At 43.9% G+C, this 24,972-nt stretch overlaps 1 protein-coding gene across 3 annotated transcripts in view; it reads left to right on the top strand.

Moving 5' to 3' along the window:
* PPARGC1A (PPARG coactivator 1 alpha) overlaps nt 1–24,972 on the top strand; it is a 633,897-nt gene that overhangs the window by 277,444 nt on the left and 331,481 nt on the right. The window contains exon 1 of one of the 3 annotated variants that reach the window (XM_028743339.2): nt 15,522–15,546. The exons of the other annotated variants lie outside the window; for them this stretch is intronic. The gene's annotated coding sequence lies outside the window, so the exon portion shown is untranslated. Of the gene's footprint in view, nt 1–15,521; nt 15,547–24,972 lie in introns of those variants that run through there. 3 annotated transcript variants of the gene reach the window in all.

Here is a 24,972-nt window from a genome sequence, read left to right as displayed (position 1 = left end):
AATTCTAAGAGCCAGTGTGGTGTAGTGGTTAAGAGCGGTAGACTCGTAATCTGGTGAACCGGGTTTGCGTCTCCGCTCCTCCACATGCAGCTGCTGGGTGACCTTGGGCCAGTCACACTTCTCTGAAGTCTCTCAGCCCCACTCACCTCACAGAGTGTTTGTTGTGGGGGAGGAAGGGAAAGGAGAATGTTAGCCGCTTTTAGACTCCTTCGGGTAGTGATAAAGTGGGATATCAAATCCAAACTCTTCTTCTTCTTCTAATCAAGTTGTGCATTTTGAAAAGGGGGAGGCGCTGCCTCCAGATGGACTGATTACGGCATGATAACAGTCTGAGGTGGTGTGGCCTGGGCTTGGGAATTTGCCCAGATATAGGGCTGAGAGAGATGGTACAAAGTGGGCTTGAAAGATGGGTTTGGGGTGATTTGGGGCAGCTGAGAAGAAAAGTGTGAGATCAGGTTGAGGTGATGCATGGCGTTTGAGGGATGGTGAGCAGAGTGAAGAGGAGGGGACTCCCTGGCAAGGGGTGTGTGAAGAACACTTCATGTGCATTTCATATAAGTCAGGGATGTCCAACCAGTAGATCACAATCTACTGGTAGATCTACTGGAAGACCCCTGCCTGATCCTGGTAGATTGTGGGGTCCTTATTGTGTACAAAAAGTTGCGGGGGGGGGGAGCTAAAAAAACTCTGTCCAATCCTCCCCCCCCCCCAAAAAAAACCTGTGCAATCCACCCACCCCATGCACACTCCTCCTCCCTCCAATGACAATGGGTAGATCACTGTCAGTTTTTTTTTTATTTACTGGGAGAAGATCACAGAAGTGAAAAGTGGAAGTGAGAGCTGGACCATAAAGAAGGCTGATCGCTGAAGAATTGATGCTTTTGAATTATGGTGCTGGAGGAGACTCTTGAGAGTCCCACGGACTGCAAGAAGATCAAACTTATCCATTCTTCAGGAAATCAGCCCTGAGTGCTCACTGGAAGGACAGATCCTGAAGCTGAGGCTCCAGTACTTTGGCCACCTCATGAGAAGAGAAGACTCCCTGGAAAAGACCTTGATGTTGGGAAAGATGGAGGGCACAAGGAGAAGGGGACGACAGAGGACAAGATGGTTGGACAGTGTTCTCGAAGCTACCAGCATGAGTTTGACCAAACTGTGGGAGGCAGTGGAAGACAGGAGTGCCTGGTGTGCTCTGGTCCATAGGGTCACGAAGTCGGACATGACTAAACGACTAAACAACAACATGATCACAGTCTCTTGGGAGTTGGACATGCTTGAAATAAGTGCTATTGCATTGTTCTCTTTTCCTTTAGAAACCCAAAGGATAATTGCTAACCTAATTGTCTCCTACAATTTTTACCTATATCATCTCATTTGGTCTTCCAGGCCATGGATATCTTCACAAGTGTATACATAAGCATTAGGTTTTATCTGCATTTGTTTGTACTCTTTAAAGCACCATGTAGCTGTACCATTGCGACTAAAGCCACCAGTTCTGCTATTATAATAAAAGGAGATATGTTAGGTAATTCCATTTTTTGCTGGATCAACAAAGTCAAACTGACTTGTGTTGAAGGCTGGCATTCAAGTGCCAGGGGAGATTGTGTTATATTTCTCCAGACTTGGGTCTGCAGTGGGTCAGCAGACCTGATTGCCGTAACACTGAGCATTTTACCCAGGGAAGTCACACTATTTCCCTGGATTCGTTTGTGTAAACTTGACCTGCCTTTGCCGTGTGAAATGTGAGAGGGAGTGTTTGAATTTTCTCAACGCCATCAGCTACCATAGGATTTTAAATATATGTTGCGGCGGGTGGGAGGGGGAATCACTTGCAAGATCTATGGGTTTGCAAAATCTGATGCTTAAGCAGTTGTTAGTAATGTGTTAAATCTTCTTTTCACAGCCTTTGGCTTACTAAAATGTGCAAACATCTGTTTAACATTAGTTAATAGATGTTACTGCGATAAATAAAATTGCTCAGGTACCAAGTTCTAAAAGCAATTTCTGAAGCTGTTCATTAGCCAAATGCCATGTTTATATAAATAATTATTCTGTTGACTGGGTGATATGCTAACTGACTTTATCTGCAAATCTGGTCGTAAACATATTCTGAAGAGACTGTTGGCATATGAGAAGATCTGATCGCACTTGCAGAAGCTAGCTTGGACAGCTGAGGCAAAATCTGACATTTGACATTACAGGTCATGGAGTGCTTGAGATCCAAAGGCAGAGGAGGCAACACAATTTGATATTTACATAACTGCTTGAGATTTAACACATTTGTTTATGAATAAGTATGAGGACCTTTAATACAAAGTACTGTATTTATGTAAATACTTCTTCAGATAACCAATCACACAATGACATTTTTTCAGTTGTTATTGTGGGTGGTAGTCAACTACTGCTATTATTAATTGATTACCAACTTATACTGATTCGATAGTGAAAGCCCTGATAATATTTGGCTAGGCCACTGTTTCCCAGATGTCCGATAGCTAACATCCACTTTTTTCTGAACTAAAATTGGAATGGCATTGTACTGCTTTTAGAGTACAGGTAATTTGTAACTCACACACAACCCCAGAGTCGGTCACGACTGGACCTAATGGTCAGGGGTCCCTTTACCTTTACCTTAATTTGTGGACACGGGTGGCACTGTGGGTTAAACCACAGAGCCTAGGACTTGCTGATCAGAAGGTTGGCGGTTCGAATCCCCGCGACGGGGTGAGCTCCCGTTGCTCAGTCCCTGCTCCTGCCAACCTAGCAGTTCGAAAGCACGTCAAAGTGCAAGTAGATAAATAGGTACCTCTCTGGCGGGAAGGTAAACAGTGTTTCCGTGCGCTGCTCTGGTTCACCAGAAGTGGCTTAGTCATGCTGGCCACATGACCCGGCAGCTGTACGCCGGCTCCCTCGGCCAATAAAGCGAGATGAGTGCCACAACCCCAGAGTTGGTCACGACTGGACCTAATGGTCAGGAGTCCCTTTACCTTTACCTTAATTTGTAACTTGCACACATTTAACGTGTGCATTCAGCTTTCCGTGCTTGGCCAGATAAATAAATGAATAGGAGGAAAGTTGTATAAAAACTCCATTTCCCATGAACATATGTAATGTAGAACGCTACTTTGTTAAAAACCCAAAGTGGACACATTTAATATTTCAAGCACAAAGAGGGGGATGAGGAAGGGGAAGCAAGTGATCTGAATCATGCAATCACAGTTTCCAATTGCATCTGGACCAGTCCTGTCAGTTAATTATGTATAATGTGCATCATATGACTTATCACAGGGATAGGTACTCAGATGTTGTGGTCCTAGGGCAAATATTGGGTATTTCTTCAAACAAGTGATATGCATGTGCGTGTGTGCTGTCTAGTTTATCTAACTGGTAAGGAATATTAATCATTCCCTTAATTCAAAGGGTATTTATTGATTCTTTCCCCCTCATTTGATATTTTCTGACATTTTATAACACTCAGTATTGATTTATACAAAATCCGTAGCCTGCTTTATTCACTTGTCATTTTTTGTTTTCTTCCTTAATAAATATAAGAACCATGCATGCCCACTCTGTTAAGATCTTGAGCCTCTGCTCTCAAAGAAATGACAACCTGGCACTAAGAAATGTGAAATTCATTGAGAAGCCTCGAAGTTGCAGGAAATAGAGGAAAAGGCTACTTTCTGATGACTTACTGGAAAGACAGAGAAAGGACTTCATGTTGGTAAAGGGCAGCTGGGTTGAGACAGGAAATATATAGCTCAGATGTAACCTCTCTTTCCTCTCTTGAGGAAAACTGGTTTTCTAGATCCATTTCAATCAGGATTTATGGCTGGTTTTGGCACAGAAACTGCTTTGATCTCACCTCTGCTGGGAGAGAGGGAAAATGTGTCCCTCTTAATTCTCCTCAACCTCTCAGCAGCTTTAGATACCATTGACCATGGTATCCTTTTGGAGTGGTTGTCCAAGTTAAGGGTAGCAGCACCATTTTGTGGTGGTTCCCTTCCTACTTGAATGGTTCTTTCCAGCAGACGATGCTTGAGGAATGCTTTTTGGCCCTATGGAGCCTTCTGCGAGGTGTTCCTCAGAGCTTTATCTTATCCACCATGCTGTGTAACATCTACATGAAACTGCTGAGTGGGGTCATCTGGAGTTCTGGAGTGTGCTATCAGCAGTATGCTGATGAGACACAGCTCTACTTCTCCTTTATGTCTGCAGGTGTGTCAGTGGTTGTGCTGGACCATTGTCTTACCTCAATAATGGACTGGTTGGGAGTCAATATACCAAAGCTCAATCCAGATAAGACTGAGGCACTGTTATTGGGTGGTTCCTGAGACCTGCTGGATGGCAGGCTGCCCACTCTTGATAACAGTTACAGATAGGTAGCCGTGTTGGTCTGCCATAGTCAAAACAAAAAAATATTCCTTCCAGTAGCACCTTAAAGACCAACTAAGTTAGTTCTTGGTATGAGTTTTCGTGTGCATGCAAGAGGTATCTGAAGAAGTGTGCATGCACACGAAAGCTCATACCAAGAACTAACTTAGTTGGTCTTTAAGGTGCTACTGGAAGGAATATTTTTTTGTTTTCACTCTTGATAAGTGGTAGTACTCATAGATCCATTGCTGTTGCTTGATGTTCGGGTGGCCTTGATGGCGTGGAGTGCCTTCTATTGGCTTTGACAGCTATACCCATAGCTGGACAGGGATAGCCTTACTTGTGTTGTCTATGCTCTGATAACTTCAAGGTTAGATTGCTGCAATGCATTATATGTGGGGCTCTCTCGGAAGATAGTGTGGAAACTTCAGCTAGTGCAGAATTCAGTAGACAGGGTGCTCATTGGGGCAAGACGGTTAGAGCATGGAACACCAATCCTGGTCTGACTGCATTGTCGGCCAATTTATTTCAGGGTCCAATTCAAAGTCTCTCCCCATATGAACTGACTTGGACCCTGCAATCATCTTCTAAGGGCCTTCTTTGTCTGCCCCCCTTCATGAAAGGTCGTGGGATGGCAACACGAGAATGGGCCTTTTCTGTGGTGGCACCCCATTTGTGAAATGCTCTCCCTTGGAAGGTTCACCTGGCATCGTTGTCACATAAACATTCCTCTTAAACCAGGCCTTTTGTGATCAAACAATCTGTAGCAGGAATGCCAACTTGAATAAAATTAAGGGGGGGGGGGGAGGAAGTAGGCCCCACCCTGTATAACTGATAGTGTGGAGCATGCACACCATTTGAATGACAATGCCCATCAACTTTGCCCTCCCCAGAACCCTCAAATATTTTATTGGGGAGGGGGGTTGAAGGAAACTCAATCCCTAGGAGTTTTCTCCTATGATCTATAGCCTTTTAAATGTGCCTCTGGGTGGGGGGGCGTATTGTTTTTAATTATTATGTTGTGTATTTTGTGTTGTTATGTTGCAAACTTTCCTGTGCTCTTTGGAAGAAGGGCGGTATATTTATTTATTTAATTGTAATACCCTCCTGAATGCCACGCTGTACTAAGTAAAAATTATAACTCGCGTGCATATAAAATGCCTCATAGTAGTCTGGAATTTGGGACAATTTTTCTGCCAAGTCATATGTGGACTTGAAAAGACAGTTACTTATATATAAAGTAACCTATAGGCTAAAGCCCTAAACAGACAACATATCTCTTTATTTAGATATATTTATCCTGCCTTTCCTCTTCAGAGTGAAGCACTCAAGGTGGCTATAGTCATAAATTTAAAAAACCAATTGTGTAATGTAATACTTTAAAAACACAACAAAACAGGCAGCCATAAATTCACAATACTACATTTCTGCCTCTAGAACTGAAGCAAAAATGTATTTAAATGGTAATAGAAAACTAATGCTGAAGGAGATAAATGAGGTTCATGTTTTGTGTGCTGCAACAGAGAAGGTCCTTATCCTTTCTCCACCAACTTATGATGTAGCTTGGGCTTCCAGAAGGGTCTTCCTGCCTCAGAAGATGACCTGGGAGTTCTAGGTGCCAGTCCTAAATAAGGTAGGCCTTAGAAGATAATATGAATTCAGTAATTTGAGTTGCCCTTGAAAATGAACTGGTAGGAAGTGACCCTGGTTAACAATGGAGTAAAGTGATTAAAACACTCACTCTTGCCACTGCATTCTGAAATACATGAATATTTGTTCAAAACATAATTAAGAAATTTGGAGAGGGTTGTCATTAGTAAGCTGCTGATACCTAATCTCTGTAACATCTGAATTTGAAATGGCTGAAATGGCCCTGGAACGGTGTCTGGGCAAAATGGTGGGCTGGATAAACTGAGGTTCAATACTGGCAAGATGGAGGTTTTGTGAAGGAGTCTGATAAGTCATGAAGTTGCCTGCCTTTAAAAGGGTTGCACTCTCCCTGAATGTGCAGTTTGATGGAGCTCCTCACTCCAGCTCTCATTGGAGGTCCACTTCTTTTGGTAGCAAGACAACTACAGCCATTCCTGGATCGGAATAGTTTGGCCACAGTTGTCCATACATTGGTAAGTTTGGATTATTGTAATGCACTCTGTGTAGAGCTACCACTGAGATTGGTCCAGAGCCTGAGAATAGTGCATTGACACCTTGTTTATAGGACTCTCACCGTCTGCCTTTCTGCCCCATACAGCTCATGCTCAGGTTACTTGAAATAACTCCTTATCTCTTATATACCCAGTAAAGGTAAAGGGACCCCTGTCCATCAGGTCCAGTCGTGGCCGACTCTGGGGTTGCGGCGCTCATCTCGCTTTATTGGCCGAGGGAGCTGGTGTACAGCTTCCGGGTCATGTGGCCAGCATGACTAAGCCGCTTCTGGCGAACCAGAGCAGCGCACGGAAACGCCGTTTACCTTCCTGCCAGAGCAGTACCTATTTATCTACTTGCACTTTGACGTGCTTTCGAACTGCTAGGTTGGCACGAGCAGGGACCAAGCAACAGGAGCTCACCCCATTGCGGGGATTCGAACCGCCAACCTTCTGATCAGCAAGTCCTAGGCTCTGTGGTTTAACCCACAGCGCCACACGCATCCCTTCACTGATTTCTGCAGAAGAGCTATCGGAAGCCCACTCCACGAACACTGAACATGGCTTTTAATATGGCTGCCCCTTTTCTGTGGAACAGCATCCCCGTAGAGTAGAGATATAACTGACACCTAGTATTTGTACTTTCCTGAGGCAATTGAAGGCTTTTTTCTTTTCTTTTTTGACAAGCTTTTCCAGCTGGCTGTTTATTTTGTATTGTTTTTAAACCCATTGCCTGTTATTTCTGCACTATTTTAAAACTGTGTCGAGCTGTTTTATTATATGTTTGCAAATTGCCTTCATAAATAAAATAACGTATCTTATTCATTACTTATACCTTCCTCTGAGCAGCAGCTTTTATATCATTCTCCAGCAGCTCTGTTCTAATAAGTTTGTAGGGCTCACCAACCTGGGTATCTTTAGTGATGAAACTGTATTATATACCTTCAGACTGTCCTCAAAGAACAACTGCTAAGCAGATCTGTTTCCTTGGGTGTGTATGCACACATTTGAGTGATATATGAAACCTCTTTAACTGCATTGAATTAGATTTGATTCTTAGCAAATAAGTGACAGCTTCGAAAGAGGGAAATTGCTGTTTCCCTTCATATGATGTTTTTTAATGTGTTTTCTTTGCTTCGGGCTCTCACATTTCAAAATAATTCAAGCACTCTTTGAGTAAAAAGTTTGCTGATTCCCATCAATAAATGTTTTCATATTCGGCACAATTTGCACAGCACCTTTGTTGAGACAGAGAGACAGAGAGAGAGAGACACCATGAAATAATTACATGAAAATAATTGAAGTCCAATGTACCATAGATTTCAACAAGTGCTGAAACCTATGGTCCCAACTTAAGTGTTCCCCTTCTGTTCAGTTTGTCGTTTTGCTTAGATAACCGCCATTCAGTAAAGATGTACCACATGTATTGTGCATGCTACACAGACGTGAGCCTGGGTTTGCCACTAAGTGTACACTCAACAGGAAATTGCAACCAATCACCATTCCCTTAGACTTTAGCTTTGCCCTTAAAATTGTTGTTGGCACCTGTCCATCTTGGGAAACAATGGAGTGGACCTCTGGGGTTGAAGTCAAAACACTAACACATAACTTCTGCCTCATGCATTGTTTTTTGTGACCTCTCTGGGGCGCCAATCTGGATGGTATGTATGGAGGTCCTGGGCTGCTCGGACAACAAGACTGCCCCCACCCCCAGTCTTGCTGGTGTGCTCTAAAGGAAGAAAGACGTTTGGCACCAGCCTGAATGCAGGAGTTGCTGGCAGGAGGCATACAAGAAGCCATCCAACCAAACTTGTATAGGATTTACCATATTTTTCGCTCTATAAGACACACTTTTCCCCTCCTAAAAAGTAAGGGGAAATGTGTGTGCGTCTTATGGAGCGAATGCAGGCGGAAGGCTCTGCTCAGCGCTCCCTTTAAAGAGCCGCGTGGAGCGTGTGTGTGGTTCTTCGGGGCTTTTCCCCGAAGAGGGAGAAGCTGCCCTTCTCCCTCCTCGGGGAAAAGCCCCCCAAGAGCCACACACACACACTTCGCACGTTCTTTAAAGGGAGCACGGCTCTTGGGGGAGCCTTAGACGCGCGCAGCCTCTCCCAGGCAGGGGATGAAGGCTGTGCAGCGATCCCGTTGGCTGTCCTGGCTTCTGGGATCCAGAAAATGTTTTTTCTTGTTTTCCCCTTCCAAAAACTAGGTGCGTCTTATGGTCTGGAGCCTCTTATAGAGCGAAAAATATGGTGCTCCTTTGCCTTTTCTTCTCCTGTCTGGTCTTTGACCACAATAAAGTTTGATTTGATTTGACTTTTCTTCTCCTGAAGATGTCCCTCAAGGCAATGGGTACGGATTTTTCCTCAGGTTTTACTTCTGAAGCCTTTCTCATGAACGAGTATAGCTGCAAGGCAGCAGAGGTTTATGATCAGAGTTTTTCTTCTCCTACGTGGGCTACCTTCCCAGGTTGACGAGCCCCATCTGCCTCTTGTTTCCTTCTACAACACATGCAGTAACTGCCTTCTTGACCACTGGACCCACCATTGGTCTTGTCTGTTCCATCGTCTGGAGCCTTAAAATTAGAGGACATTTAAAAACATAATCTGTGAGGTGGTCTTCAGCAGAGGTGGACAAGTTCCTCAGTTCAGCTTGGATTCATCAAATGAGTGAAACTGGAGGATGCTAGGGGGAAAGTACTGGCTAATCAGTTTATAATTGCAGTTCTAAATCTGTAGTTGTTGGCCCTTTCTCTGTGAACACTATTTATTTTTTGTTAATCCAGTGGTGGAGGCTGCATGGTGGTGGTAGTCGGGTATGGAGGCCTCTGTCTGATCTTCTCTGTTGTGGTTGCTATGACCACAGCAGGACTGTGGGAGGTTGGGGTCCCTTCCTCTTCCTTCCTCCTCTTCACTTGCTATCCTACTTTATTTCTATTCCCAGTGCCTGGAATCCTAGTAATCTGGATGCCAGGCGCCCTGGAAACTGTAATTGTTTCAGGGTGCCTGAAGAGGATGATGGGAGAGAAATTTCCCTCTCTGCTGCCACAGTAGGCATTGCAGCAGCCACCTGTATGACTGGGATAAGTTCTTCTCCGGCTTAGATTAAAAAACTGAGCTGGATAAGAACTTAAGGGCACGTTGAAGGTGAGCATTACAAATCTAGGAATCATGAATGTCAAAAACATGACTAGTTTTCAATAGGATGGTTTGTATCCATCTGTATTTACCATATAGATTGGAAAGCAACAATGGCCCTATTCATGTATTAGTATCCTGTTCCCCCATATATGCACAAAAGTTCCTTTCCAAAGCTTTTTATTGTTAGGCTACGGCAATATGTAAGCCCCTTACACACTCCAGGCAATACACGTTGCTAATCCCCCATTCATTACTGTACAATGCAGACTTCCTATTTCGCTCAGAGCTGTAAGTACTTAAGTAGAGGAGGGTTTGGATGGTGGGCACTTCTGCAGGCACTCATTTCACGGCACAAGCTGTACCCTCTCTGCACTTTTTCTTTTCTGGGTCCTCCTGGACCTGGGAGGCAGAGAGGGAGGTGTCTCCAACTCTTGCAAAGAGAGTGGCCCCTCCTCTTGTAGGGTGCCAGAACCGCTGCCAGCCCCTTTCTGCATCAGGACATCTCCGTTCACAGTTCCTCCCGATCAGGAGGAGGATGTAGCAAGCGCTGGGAGCCCAGAAGGGCTCGCTATGGGGAAGACAGGGATGGAGGACCAGATTGGACATCTTCTGCTCTGGGATTCCCCATCCCCCTGCCTCCAGATCTCTGCTGGCCAATTGCCTCACTTTTTGTGGTGGTGGGGACAACTCACTGGACTGTCCTTGTTCTGACTCAGCCAGCCCCTTGCAAGCGTGGATAAGAGAGAGCAAAGCCACTCCAACACTGACATAATTCCTGTTCGATCAGGCTTCCTCAACCTCGGCCCTCCAGGTGTTTTTGGCCTACAACTCCCATGATCCCTAGCTCGCAGAACCAGGGGCCAGGGATGATGGGAATTGTAGTCTCAAAACATCTGGAGGGCCGAGGTTGAGGAAGCCTGTGTTAGATGAAGGTTTGCAGCAGGAGTTGGCTGTAGGCTTCTCCAGGGGATTAGGAACCCTGATTTTGCAGGGCTTCCAGTTGTGCAGTTGTGCCCAGATCCCCCTTCACACCTCTGCCTAATAATCAGATGGAGGGAGGGGCAGAGCCAGGTGGGTGTACAGCACCTCGGGCATAATCTTTCCGCCAGGGGCGGAGGAAAGGGGGGTACAATGGGGGCGGGTTGCCCCGGGTGTCACCACCGAGAGGGGTGACAAATTGCCAAGTGGCTCTCACTGCGGGGCCTGCAGCTGCCCGAACCACACATCTCTCCTGGGAGAGACGCAGTGGCTTGGGTGCGTGCAGGCTCCGCGCTGCCCAAACGGTCTGCCTGCTGCCTACCCCCCAGCACAGTGTACCCAAACCAGCTGATATGTCTCCCCAAATCTCTTTTCTGATGAGAGCAGATTTTGCATCTCATTTGGAAATCAAGGACCCAGAGTCTGGAGGAAGAATGGGGAGGCACACAATGCCAGATGCTTGAAGTCCAGTGTGACGTTTCCACAGTCCACAGTCTGTGTTGATTTGGGGAGCCATGTCATCAGCTGGTGTTGGTCCACTGTGCTTCATTAAGTCCAGGGTCAACGCAGCCGTCAACCAGGAGATTTTGGAGCACTTCATGCCTCCTTCCACAGACGAGCTTCATGGGGATGCTGACTTCATTTTCCAGCAGGACTTTGGCACCTGCCCACACTGCCAAAAGTGCCAAAACCTGGTTCAATGCCCATTGAATTACTGTGCTTGATTGGCCAGCAAACTCGCCTGACCTGAACCCCATAGAGAATCTATGGGGCATTGCCAAGAGAAAGATGAGAGACATGAGACTGAGCAATGCAGAAGAGCTGAAGGCTGCTATTGAAGCATCCTGGTCTTCCATAACACCTCAGCAGTGCCACAGGCTGATAGCATCCATGCCATGCCGCCTTGAGGCAGGAATTGAAGCAAAAGGGGCCCAAACCAAGTACTGAGTACATGTGCATGCTTCTACTTCTCAGAGGTCCAATATTGCTCTATTTGCAATCCTTGTTTTGCTGATTTCATTTAATATTCTAATTTTCTGAGATTGTTAAATTGGGGTTTTCATCAGCTGTACGCCATGATCAAATATAACAAATAAAGGCTTGACATATCTTGCTTTGCATGTCATGAGTCTATCTCATATATTAGTTTCACCTTTTAAGTTGAATTACTGAAATAAATGAACTTTTCCACGATATTCTAATTTTCCGAGTTTCACCTGTATACTATCAAATTTAGTTAGTTTATTCTGCACGGTGAGCAATGGAGAAATCAACAATTCTCTCGTTTGATTTATTTCTATTTATTCTCCATATTGCCCTGTAACAAAGTCTGCAGGGTGGCTTACAGTGAAGAAGAACTCCACTTTTAAAACATCATTACCAAGTTAGCATATCTGGAAAATAGCTAACGTAATCACAAACTTTCTTATCGCTTTTTGTTGCTTGTCTGGTGTGTCTCATTGTGTCTATAAAAAAAAAAAAAAATCTTCCTGTGTTCATATTGGTTTACTGCTTGCTCTCTTGATCTAAAAATAAAGCACCCCATATGTGTATCCGATTATCATGTTCATTCTTTCTCTTAAAATGCAACATGAGAGCTAAAGTCAAACCATGCTCTGGCAGAGGAAAATTTGCTTTTTAGACCACATTATGCATTGTTTCAGGAACCCATTTATTTATTTATTTATTTATTTATTTATTTATTTATTTAGAAGCTGTGGTTGGTCATGATATGTGTCACACAATGCAGATGTGCTTTTGCCAAAAGGAAAGCCTCAGAAGGGCCCAAAGTGCAGAGCTTTAATTTGTCTCACATCTAAAATTGCCAATGGTTGTAGTTCTAAGGACTCATCAGCAACAGATTCCATCCAATCCTTGGTTTTGACTCTAAATCACTCCATTATTACTTGCCCTTCTCAGATATAGGATTAGGTTCTACCTCTCAGCCCTGCTTACTTCCCTTTGCCTGACCTAAGTTAGTTCAGATTTCTATTTAACCCTCTGCCTCCTTCTGTGTGCATTCACTTCTTTTGCGTGTCGAGGTCCCCAGGGCCACCCCAATAACTCACACATCACACAGAATTTTTTGTTTAAGGATTTTGGCCACAACTTTATTAAAATACAAAAATGTGAGTGGTTGCTTAGGCATTGGTTGCAACTATCTGCCCCTCCATGGGGGACAGACTGACATTCTGCACAATGCATAAGTCAGAATAGGGGAATAGTGATGGAGCAGGGAACCTGCCCTCAGCCCACCCCAAATGCAGCCAGGAGCTCTTGCAATGGCCCGAGCCCCCTTGACAGGGTGGACAAGCAATAGTTAGCCCCCAATTCCTTTAATGGAATCCCTTGCAGCAGCATTAGAGGGGCAGGCACAGCCAATCCATGCCCCTCAACCAACCAAACCATAAACCAATGCCTAACCACAACCTTACAAGTTGTGACGATTTGCTACACAGTAGGCAAAAACCAAATGGCACCAGCCAATCAGCCAGATGGACCAAATTCCTACCAGGCCCCTACCTCAACAGTAGATGACCCCATGACAGGCAAAGCAAGGTCAAAGCGAACAACCCTAATTCTAGGGGGGGTGGGACGGGCAATCCGATGCACGGGCGAAAAGAGAAAGCCCTAGCCTCGTGCAAGGAGTTTTAGCATTTCTGGCTGTCAATCAACAAATGGCAACATTAACTTCTTCCTATCAACAAGGGAAGCCCCAGTTGCATTAGTGGCCAACGATCAATTAGCCCACCCCCAACTTTGGAGTGTCCTGGCAGCCCCCACCGCAACACGTGCTCTCCATGAAGGAGAACACGCTTTGTCCCAAACTTTTACTCCATATACCGAAATTGTGCATTTTTATTCCATGTAAATAAATGGAAATCACTCCTGATTGATGCACATGCATTGAAACCCTTGTATATGTGTGCTGAGGAATTCACCACTTTTCTGATATACGTACTGTATTTATTAATAATATGGGGAAAGGTCATTACCTGTACTTTTCATTTATTGTATGTATTAGTCACCCAGCAACTGATGTTACATACGCTGGGTGACATGCCACATATAATCAAAACCATAAAAACACAAAATGAAGTTCAAAATTGCAGTATTAAAATTGCTATTGCTTCCCCACCTCTCCCCACAAATGGATGACAGGCATTTACTTTGAGAAAAACAGAAAAAGTGTGGCTGGGGAAACAAGAAGACCTTCCAACTGTCCCTATTTCCCAGGGACAGTACCAGATTTACAGAAGCCGCTTTGCTTTCTGATTTGATTCTAGAATGTCCTGCTTTTCCTTAGGACGTCCCTATTTTCATCTAAGAAACGTTAGAGGGTATGGAGTTATGCGACCCATAAGGCAAACAGATAAGTAACTGTGCAACGTTTAGAAGACAGCTGAAGGCAGCCCTGTATAGGGAAGGTTTGTTTAAATGTTTAATGTTTCACTGTGTTTTTATACATGTTTGAAGCTGCCCAGAGTGGCTGGGGCAACACAGTCAGTTGGGCAGGGTATAAAAATATTATTATTATTATTATTATTATTATTATTATTATTATTGAATAGGATGCCCCTATGTTCGAATCCCCGTGACGGGGTGAGCTCCTGTTGCTCGGTCCCTGCTCCTGCCAACCTAGCAGTTTGAAAGCACCCCAAAAAGTGCAAGTAGATAAATAGGTACCACTCCAGCGGGAAGGTAAATGGCGTTTCCATGCACGGTTCTGGTTTCGCCAGAGGAGGGTTAGTCATGCTGGCCACATGACCCAGAAAAACTGCGGACAAACCTTGGCTCCCTGAGCCTGTAAAGCGAGATGAGCGTCGCAACCCCAGAGTTGTCTGCGACTGGACTTAACTGTCAGGGGTCCGTTACCCTTTTTTACTTTTCATTGGAGAAATGTTGGAGGCTATGAACAACCGGGGTGGAGGGTAAACTTTGGTGATTCCAATAATCAGAATACAGCCTGCTCCTATCTGAATAGCCCTACCCTGTGTATTGTTTCTTGTGAGAGCCAGTGTGGTGTAGTGGTTAAGAGCGGTAGTCTCGTAATCTGGGGAACCGGGTTCGCGTCTCCGCTCCTCCACATGCAGCTGCTGGGTGACCTTGGGCCAGTCACACTTCTCTGAAGTCTCTCAGCCCCACTCACCTCACAGAGTGTTTGATGTGGGGGAGGAAGGGAAAGGAGAATGTTAGCCGCTTTGAGACTCCTTCGGGTAGTGATAAAGCGGGATATCAAATCCAAACTCCTCTTCTTCTTGTAAAGTGCGACGGAATGATGGGATCATGTATGCTTGTCAAAACTGAGTATCCTATAAGCGGATTCTGTAGTTATTTAGGGATTGTTTATTTATTTAATTAATTGCCCTCCTCCCCGCTTTTTTCAAATTGTATTTTATTAGCATCACACACTAAGAATCCTGTGGTAGGGAAAAAATTTGAAATTATTTTGTTAGCATCACATTCTCCATTTGCATCCACATGGGATTTTTTTAAATATATAACTTTGCCACATAAACTCCCCCTGCCCCACCTCCCCCTGCCCCCCAGCTAAGCTGTGGTGAACTCCCTAGCTATAGCACTGACACTTATGGGGCCTGTCAGCACATGTTGGAGAGCACTCACACTTTTTTGTGTGTGATTTGGCTCTCCCCCCCACAAAGCAGGCTCTCTTCATGTCAAAAGGAGAAGGAGGAAAAAAAACCCCATTTTGAGGCATGACATTTTCCTCATGACAGTCTGCCTCTGAACTGCACTTGCTGCCGCGGTGGTTAAAAGGCTTACAAAGAGAGTCTAACAGCCAGTGGCCAATCGAGATTGTGCAAGCCACATCTGCTATGGATGAAACACGCGCGAGGGAGAATAAGGACTTGGAGGAAGACTGGATAAAAGGGCTACGACGGGAGCCTAGCTGGCAGGTCAGTGATATAAAGGTGTCTGTGAATGCTTGGAAGTATGCTGTTATGTCTTAAGTGCCAGTAATCTCTAAACTTTGCAGGCGAAGTACAAATGAAATATGCTTCGTTGATTTGCAGCTCAGCAGTTTGCGGAAGCCGATTCACAGGGAATCAGTGATCATTATGTTTTCATTGTCTTGCGAAGAATGGCTAGGCGATTCCAAATCTGTTTAGTTCAAATTGCAGGGGTGGGGGTGGGGATAAGCAAGGTTTTGAAAATCTGTAGACATTTCTAAATTTATACTTCCCTTAATAATGGTACTTACATTAACAAGCTGCAGGTGTGCTCTGCACTGTTAAAGGAAAAGCACCGGGCTTTTTCTCTCTCTTCTTGTGTAGTTGCAAGTTTATTGCATTATAAAAACAGAAAGCAACACCTGTCACCCTTTTGCTTCCACGGTGTCATAGTAATTTGTAACAATGAGTTTTGTTTTGTTTTCTTTTAACCTCATTTAATGATGTGACCCTTCCTTTTAAAGCATGGTACATGCTTGCCTTATTATACCGGGCTAATAGCAGTTTTGCATGCATTCATTCCCTCCCTCCAGGCAAAGGCAGTTTTCATTTAGGTGAGCACTGCAAGGCAGTACTGTTTACACTCCGAAATACCTGTTTCAAATTTGCGGAATTAGATATTTCCATTTTGTAAGCCGATAAATGAAATCCTCTGCTAAGCACCACTGAGTGGCTTTGATTGCTCTTTACATTACATCCTACACAGCATATCTGCACTTTTTTTCTCTGCTCTGGTGCATTTTAATTAGACAATCAACAATATTGAAGAGATATGTCACACGGTAGTTTCTCCCTTCTTTTGGCACTCCTCACAAGCTGTGTTTGGGGGGGGGGGATTGCTGCTGTTAACAGATTCTGATAAAGTGCTAACACAATCTCTTTCTGTCACGAGAAATTGCTCAAAAGTACAGGGCTAGTAAAGATTGCCACACGCGACAAAATCCCCTTTCCTCCCCACGAGAAGGAAATGTATATATTTCAAATGTACCAGATCCCCCCCCCCCCCCGATTTCACACTGAGAAAGAGAACCATAACAGTAATCGGTGCTACTGCTGAATGACCTTGGTTGTACTGGGGGTCATACAACACTTTGGAATAATTCAGAGAACAGAACTTAACGTTCATATGGTGCTGTGAGAGAAATGCTTGGTGGATTTTAGCTACTAGGAGATTTGGATATTAATAATAAAAAACGAATGTTTTGATTTCACTTTATCACGCAACACTGCCCTGTCCTAGAGGTCAAGGGCATCTTCTGAGAATTGTTGAGAGAGTACTGTTTAGTGCTGTGCTGAAAATGTATCCTGTCCCCCCGCCCCAGCCATTATCCATCCATTAATGAAAAAAGAAATGGTGTTTTAATATGATCGGATTTGGTGAAATTCTTGTGGCTGGGTTCAGGGTTGTTGTTATACTTGCTCTACTTAGAGGTGTTTGTGAGTGCCGCGACTTCTACAGAACATCTCACCAGTAGTCTGAACTGCATCCTCCCCAAATTCCACCAGTTGGGTTTTAATACCCAAGAGGAAGACATCAGGACAGAACTCCTCCTCTGGGCCTTTTTCTGGTCAGGGTGAGCAGGCAAGGAGGTTGCAGAGTGCTGAATAGATGTTTACTGGATAGGAATAGAGAAGCACCTCTCTTACGACCTAATCCCTGCACCAGCCAAAATTCTAAAGACACTCTCAGGTGCCCCCCAAACGAGGCAGGAAAAAAATGGAAACCTTTTGCAGAGCAATAAAACTTTTGAGAAATTGGAGGGCAGGTTTCAGCACAGCACATGCATTGCAAGAATTCTTCTCTAAATAGAGAGAATTTTTTGAATGTTACTGGAGCATGATAATTGCCTCTCACTGGTGGTTTCATCTCACGGCAATCTAGTACCATCTAAATCCACTACCAATATGTCACTGATGGGGCCAGGCGGGCATTTGCCGGCATTTTATTTTATCATATTTTTATTTATTAAATTTGTGTATCGCCCTTTGTCTGAAGATCTCGGGGCAGTTCGCAGTATGTCTCATGTGATCAGTCTATGCCATGTGAGCACTGGATTTGGGCATTACTGGAGCATTATGGGATGACATATCGGGATGTCATGTAGCAGTTAAGAGCAAGAGCTGGGAAGTTTTCTTTTAAAAAACGTGCTTCTTCTATGATCTTATTAAATAGCTCCGAGCAACCTTTGGCCACCACACCATCTCTCACACCCAACTGAAATAGTACTGATTTAGCATAAAAAGGTAAAGGTAAAGGACTCCGGACAGTTAAGTCCAGTCGTGAACGACTCTGGGGTTGCGTTGCTCATATCGCTTTACTGGCCGAGGGAGCCGCAGATAGTTTTTCCGGGTCATGTGGCCAGCATGACAAAGCCGCTTCTGGCGAAACCAGAGCAGCACACAGAAATGCCATTTACCTTCCCACCGGAGTGGTACCTATTTATCTACTTGCACTTTGACATGCTTTCGAACTGCTAGGTTGGCAGGAGCTGGGACCGAGCAACGGGAGCTCACCCCGTTACGGAGATTCGAACTGCCGACCTTCCGGTTGGCAACCCTAGGCTCAGTGGTTTAGACCACAGCGCCACCTGCGTCCCTGATTTACCATACCAGCTTGTTTAAATAATGTATGAAAAGCACCCTAAGAGCACTATCTCCTAGTGGTGGTAGGAGTGGTCAGTGAGGAGGGGTGGAGCTACACACCTAGCCTTGCGACAGCAGAGTTACTACTGCTTACAGTGGGGTGAGTGGCAGGTAGGTCAGCATGGCATGAGTGGTGGGAGCACTGGACTGGCTCTGCCATTGCTTTTGCACAGCACTGACCTCCCCTCTCCCTTGGTAAGTAGCAGTAACTCCTCAACCAGGGAGCAGCAGCATCCCTCCTCATCGACTGCTCCTGGTGATACTCTTGTTGCTGTTGTTGTAGTTCTTGTTATTATTTGATGTGTATGGGGTGTTAGGGGAAGGGTAGTACTTGTCATACTCCTTCTGGTGTTGTTTTTCAACCTTTGGTCTCCACCCTGCACTCAGCACTCCTTTGTGGCCCCTAGAAGCTGTCAGCATGTGACAGTGGCCACATCCTGGGAATGGCCAGCTAAACCAGGTGAGGATAGCCGATGGGTCTCAAACCCTTGTTGAGTTAGGGACTTCCCCTGCATGCAAAGACAGTCTTTGGCAGATGGAGCAGACAAGACCAATCGTGGGCCCAATGGCCAATAAGATGGTTTCTATACGGGCTGTAGATCAAATGGATCAAACCTATCCATTCTGAAGGAAATCAGCCCTGAGTGCTCACTGGAAGGACAGATCCTGAAGCTGAGGCTCCAATACTTTGGCCACCTCATGAGAAGAGAAGACTCCCTGGAAAAGACCCTGATGTTGGGAAAGATGGAGGGCACAAGGAGAAGGGGACGACAGAGGACAAGATGGTTGGATAGTGTTCTCAAAGCTACCAGCATGAGTTTGACCAAACTGCAGGAGGCAGTTGAAGATAGGAGTGCCTGGCATGCTCTGGTCCATGGGGTCATGAAGAGTCGGACATGACTAAATGACTCAACAACAACAATGGGCTGTAGAGGGAGAAGGAAAACTCTGGTCCTAAACCTCCACTGCCTTGCAGATATCTCTTGGAGAAGGAAAGGCTAAAGAGTAAACCCTAGACACATCCAGAGTTGGTGTCCCTGAGACGGTTGGGTGGTGACATGTACGTCTCCTTCCAGCAACTCCTGCAGCCAAGCTCTGCTCTGCTATTGCTCTGCCTTCCTTTGGACCACATCAGCGAGGCTGAGAGGGAGGTCTTGTCTCCTGAGCAGCTTAGGACCTCTAGGTACACTGCCCAGTCTTTGCTCCTGAGAGGCCACTTTGGAGCTTCTACTGCAGTGGTTTGACTTCACAAGCTGACCCCGAACAACTCTTATTGGGCCAATATTTTTACTTTCTCTCTCTCTCTCTCTCTCTCTCTCTCTCTCTCTCTCTCTCTCTCTCTCTGTGTGTGTGTGTGTGTCTCTTTTTCAGGTGCCAAAAAAGGCAGAATATATTTTTCTTCCCACCTTGCACATACAAGGTCAATTTCTGTTAAAAGTCCCCAGATATGTCAGTCTGACTCTAGATGATGCAAAATGTGAGAATCACTTACATAAATAGGATTGGAAAATATATAGGTCAAAAAGTCCCAAGAGATGAGAAACATCCTAATCGCAGTGGCTTGTCAGTGCAGCAATTTCTCCTGCTGACATGCTGCGATCTCAAATACTTGCAGTTTTCTTCTCAGGTCATGTTTCAGTTTGTTATCTGCTTCTGGACCACCTGTGCCCTGGGTTTATTTCTTAGTTTCTGTGTAATTCTAAAAATGGTTTCCAAAAAGAATGACAGACACAAATGAAATCTAAAATATTAATTATACATTTTGGATAATTAATTACAGCATGAACACACTGGATAAGCTTCGTTTTGTAGGTTGCAACTACTGTATTCAATTATTTTGAAAAGTTACTTTTCCCTTTTACAGTTACTATGCTGTGTTTGAAAGAAATTAATCACCCTTACATTATCTTTAAATTAGTGATGCCCCATTCCCAAGAAATCTCACCAGTTTTGTTGTGCTTTCTCTTGAAATTTCTCAGATATTTAAAATGAGAAGGAGCCCTCAGATTCACCTCAAATTTCACTTCCTGAATTTTTTTTTACCACAGATCCTAACTGGAAAGTTTTTTGACCAAAAAAGAAAAAGAGCTGAAATACAATCCTGTGAGCATCAAGGATATTTAAATCCAATATACTTCAGTGGGATTTAAAACAATCCAAGCATATGCCGTGTTGCAGCCCTTACATGTCAAAGATGAAATTAGTTGGCTCCCAGCTCTCTGACAACCTTTTATGTTATGTGAAAAAGTACTGATTTGATAGTACTACCAATATGCTTGTTTATATATGTGAAATTATCCTGTTATACAACACTATCGTTTTTGATATAGAAGTAATATAAACCATTGAACTAAAGTAATGTGTAAACGCACTTGTTCTGTGGTCTGCATAATCTCTCCTAAAGCTTATAAAATTTCTGTTCTTAAATTAATAAGCATTTAGCTTAAAGGAACTCTTCTCCTGTATTCAGCGTGACTTAAAAAAAGAAAGGCAAAAACTTTAAGCCACTAAAGTTTGGATTTAAGACAAGTTGGTTTTCTTTCCCTCAAGAAAGCAAATGCCACTTTCATTTGAAAGAAATGAAAGCAATGAATGAAGAAATGCTGCAAATAATTCAGTCTAAGTGAAGCACTTTTAAGTACAACTGAATTCAGTGGAATAATATACTAAACTCCCCTTGAAATGAATGGGATTTTAGATCATTACCTATCAAGTTAGTTAGCAATAACCATATACTTTAAGAACAAATTTAGTCTTCCTGGTGGTTCAACAGGTTGCTTCGTAGTCAATATTTCATATATGGAATACTGTACAGATATTCACATAATATATTTTACTTTACCATATAACCAAATGATTCAGAATTCAGATTATTATTAGGAGAGCATCACCTTTTGGAAGATGTTGAATAGCATGGTCTTTCATTATGCCTTTTAGATAATGAAACCACAGGTGAATTCCCTCCCCCAAAAAACAGTGAAATGTCAACAGCTAATCATATATGTGCCTCTTCACGGATCCCAACTGGTTGCTTAGAAATGTGTGTTGGGGGATCATAGATTTACTCTGAATGTTGTAAGCACCAAAGCTTTGGGGAAGTGCAGAGGTGGGTACACAGGAAGAGGAAGGGGAGAGGAAGTCCCATTGCACAGGTAGAAGTACTTGCACTAATGCAGCCTTTCTTAAACTTGGGTCCCCAGATATTGTGGGACTACAACTCCCTTGACCACTGGTCCTGGAAGCTAGGGAGGATGGGAGTTGTAGTCCAACAACCTCGGGGGGCTCAAGTTTGAGAAAGGCTGCACTCATGGGATGACTTGATCAGATACAACCATAGGTTAGTTTCAGTTGAAATAAACAGGACTTAACTCACCTCACTTGTTCCATGGATTTCAATAGGACCCAAGTTCTAGCTAACTTACTCTGGTTGCAACCAAATATATCTTATACTCCTTCTTGGCCTAAACCAAATCTTGTTAGAATTGTCATCCATCCCCATCTACTCTTCTACAGTGTTTCCCCCACCCACACATCTCATTACATGGTTCATTAGCTTAATGCGCCTGCCGTTTCTGCAATTTTGGATATCCCCATTGTTCTTAAAAAGTGAGACTACAGAAATAGCTTCTCAATGTGCCAGGCATCCTTTGTTAGGGCTGGATTCTGGTTTTCTACACCAGCTAGTTAAAATATAAGAGTTCCATCATTAAATGAACAAAAATGATAGGCATCTTCTAGAACACTGAAACTCTCTTCGCCACCAGCCCAAACCATACGAATACTGAAGTAAGTAACTACAGAATTACTTAAAGTAAAGGTAAAGGTACCCCTGCACATACGGGCCAGTCGTGTCCGACTCTAGGGTTGTGCACCCATCTCACTTAAGAGGCTGGGGGCCAGCGCTGTCCGGAGACACTTCCGGGTCACGTGGCCAGCGTGACAAAGCTGCATCTGGCGAGCCAGCGCAGCACACGGAAACGCCGTTTACCTTCCCGCCAGTAAGCACCCTATTTATCTACTTGCACCCGACTGTGCTTTCGAACTGCTAGGTTGGCAGGCGCTGGGACCGAGCAACGGGAGCGCACCCTGCCGCGGGGATTCGAACTGCCGACCTTTCGATCGGCAAGTCCTAGGCACTGAGGCTTTAACCCACAGTGCCACCCGCGTCCCCACAGAATTACTTACATGAGTTTTTTTTTTTATGTCTTTCAATGTATTCCTTTCTCTTTTCAGTTTCCATTAAATGGGAGCTGCATCTCAGATAACAATATGGCATACATGCTCCCTGATGAAGATGTAAAAAACCTGCCTTATAGATGTGTCACAGATTTTTTCATCTTTAGTGCGGTGACGAGACATTTGATAATAAGGGTACATTCAGATAGCACTTTATTCCATTTTCCTGCTGTTTCCTTACCTGATAATTTCTGCTCTTTCACACGATGTAAAAGCCAGTTCTGGAAATCTAGTGGAGGTTTAGCACACATTTCCATGGGGGGAAAAATCTGTTTGCAGCCCCATTCACTCTCCAAATCATGTGGGTGGGAACAGAGTCACAAATATGCATTAAAAGGTGGCAACATGTCTAGTGATGTCTGTGGTTGTTTCACACCACGGCCAGTGATGCGAATGAAATTTAGCATGACATGGCAGTATATCAATAAGAAAACCACAGTTCCTTAACACAACAGGTAATGAAACCTGAATATAAGTGTTCACATAACCAGGAAAATGAATGCACTAATCCACACATCTGAATATACCCTAAGAGATGTAGATAATTCAATACTGTAAAGTGGGGTGGAACATAATGGTATGAACAAGTTTTCTCTTATGATCACTGTTTTTGGGAGGTTTTCACTGGTTTGTTTTTTGTTTTAAAGCAAAACCCCAGGACAGCCTTGTGAATCGCACAATCCATGCTCTGCGCTCTCAAGCCTGTTGTAGCAGTTGTGATCTAAATATATTTATTCTTTTGAAAGGACAAGGTCAATTATTCTTAATGCATTGCCAGCTGCAGAAGCATTTGTGCAGTTTTTATTTATGCTATTGATTTATAAGGTGGATTTTTAGTTAAACTAGTAGAGAAGTCAGATCGGGGTCTTTTATTTTGAAACGTCTTACACTGGGACTTGGCTATAAAACATTGCTTTACTCTCATATGAACATATACATACAATCACCCCAGCCCTCAGAGCAATCCATTTCATCGCATCATTTTCAAAAGTGATCACTGTTGACTGTCTTTGGGAATGCTCAGGGCTTTTGCTATGTAGCCACATTTTTTATATATATTTGCAAAAATATACAATATTAAAATGATTTTCAAATCCCTCCAAACCAAGTTCCATTTAAGAGTCGGTTGGATATTACAATTAAATGCAACCAATCAGATATGTATTAACTTGTGAGTCTAACAGGTGGCAGTTCATTTTGATGTTTTCACGGGGACCATATGCGAGCTATATATGGGCGCACTGTTCCACATGCAACATCTTCTATGAATGTTACAAAGCAATGCTGCCAGCAGAATGCACATGTTGCTGGATACAGTGGTACCTCGCAAGACGAATGCCTCGCAAGACGGAAAACTCGCAAGACGAAAGGGTTTTTTGTTTTTTGAGCTGCTTCGCAAGACGATTTTCCCTATGGGCTTGCTTCGCAAGACGGAAACGTCTTGCAAGTTTGTTTCCTTTTTCTTAACACCGTTAATACAGTTGCGACTTGACTTCGAGGCGCAACTCATAGCATGTGGTGTGGTAGCCTTTTTTGAGGTTTTTGAAGACTCTGGTGATTTTTGAAGCTTTTCCAAAACTTTTCCGACACCGTGCTTCGCAAGACGAAAAAAATCGCAAGACGACAAAACTCGCGGAACGAATTAATTTCGTCTTGCGAGGCACCACTGTATTTGGTTGACAGTGTTTTGTTTGTGAGGTTTAAGTGAGACTTGGAGTGCTGTGAGACCCAGGTTGCTAATATGCAGTGCAACAATCTTTCCTATTAGGCTACCTTTCTGCCTTGATAAATTGCACTCTGGATAGCAGCATTTACTGTAAGCATGTACTAGCAATAGAACTGGGCACATAGTTATTTAAGGAGAAGTCCCTCTTAGAATGCAGTTGAAAGTTAAGGGCACTCAGGCCCAATTTCACTTTAATTACATGCTCATGCACCACATATTCACACTTTCTCAAGTATCATCTTGACTTCTTTTGCCTTCCATAGGTCTGTGTTGTCAGTGTATGGCAAATGAAGGGCAGGCGTGTGTTTTAGAGAACAAGAATTCTTCCATTGCATTATTGGTGGAGCATTATTGGGTGGAATTGGTGCTGCTGCTTGCAAGTTTTTCATCCTGCCCACCTGATACCTGACATCATCATCATCAAAATGTGCGCCTATACTTTTTTAAATGTTTAATTCAGATTTTCTCTGGATTTTTAAAGGTGTAGCCCAGAGGTGCAGAAATCCCTGCAACATGTCCACAATGGGCAGAAAGGTACTAGAGGGCAGGGCGCTTTGAGGAGATGGGCCCCAAAACATAAAATGGGATGGGTCCATGAAAGCTGATCACTCGTGTCCAGTAAACAGCAGGATGCTGTGTGGGTGGTCATGCTCCAGCTGTGCACATGGAAAAGATCTACTTGCACTTCTTTGTATCAGATTCTTCCACCACCAACACATTCCAGGTTCATGTGAGAACAGTACACTCACAACCAGTCTCTTGCTCCT

The sequence above is a fragment of the Podarcis muralis genome, chromosome 9, assembly GCF_964188315.1.
Source record: "Podarcis muralis chromosome 9, rPodMur119.hap1.1, whole genome shotgun sequence".
Taxonomy (NCBI): Eukaryota; Metazoa; Chordata; class Lepidosauria; order Squamata; family Lacertidae; genus Podarcis; species Podarcis muralis.
The sequence above is the reverse complement of the archived record's forward strand: the minus strand, read 5'-3'. Positions and strand labels throughout refer to the sequence as shown.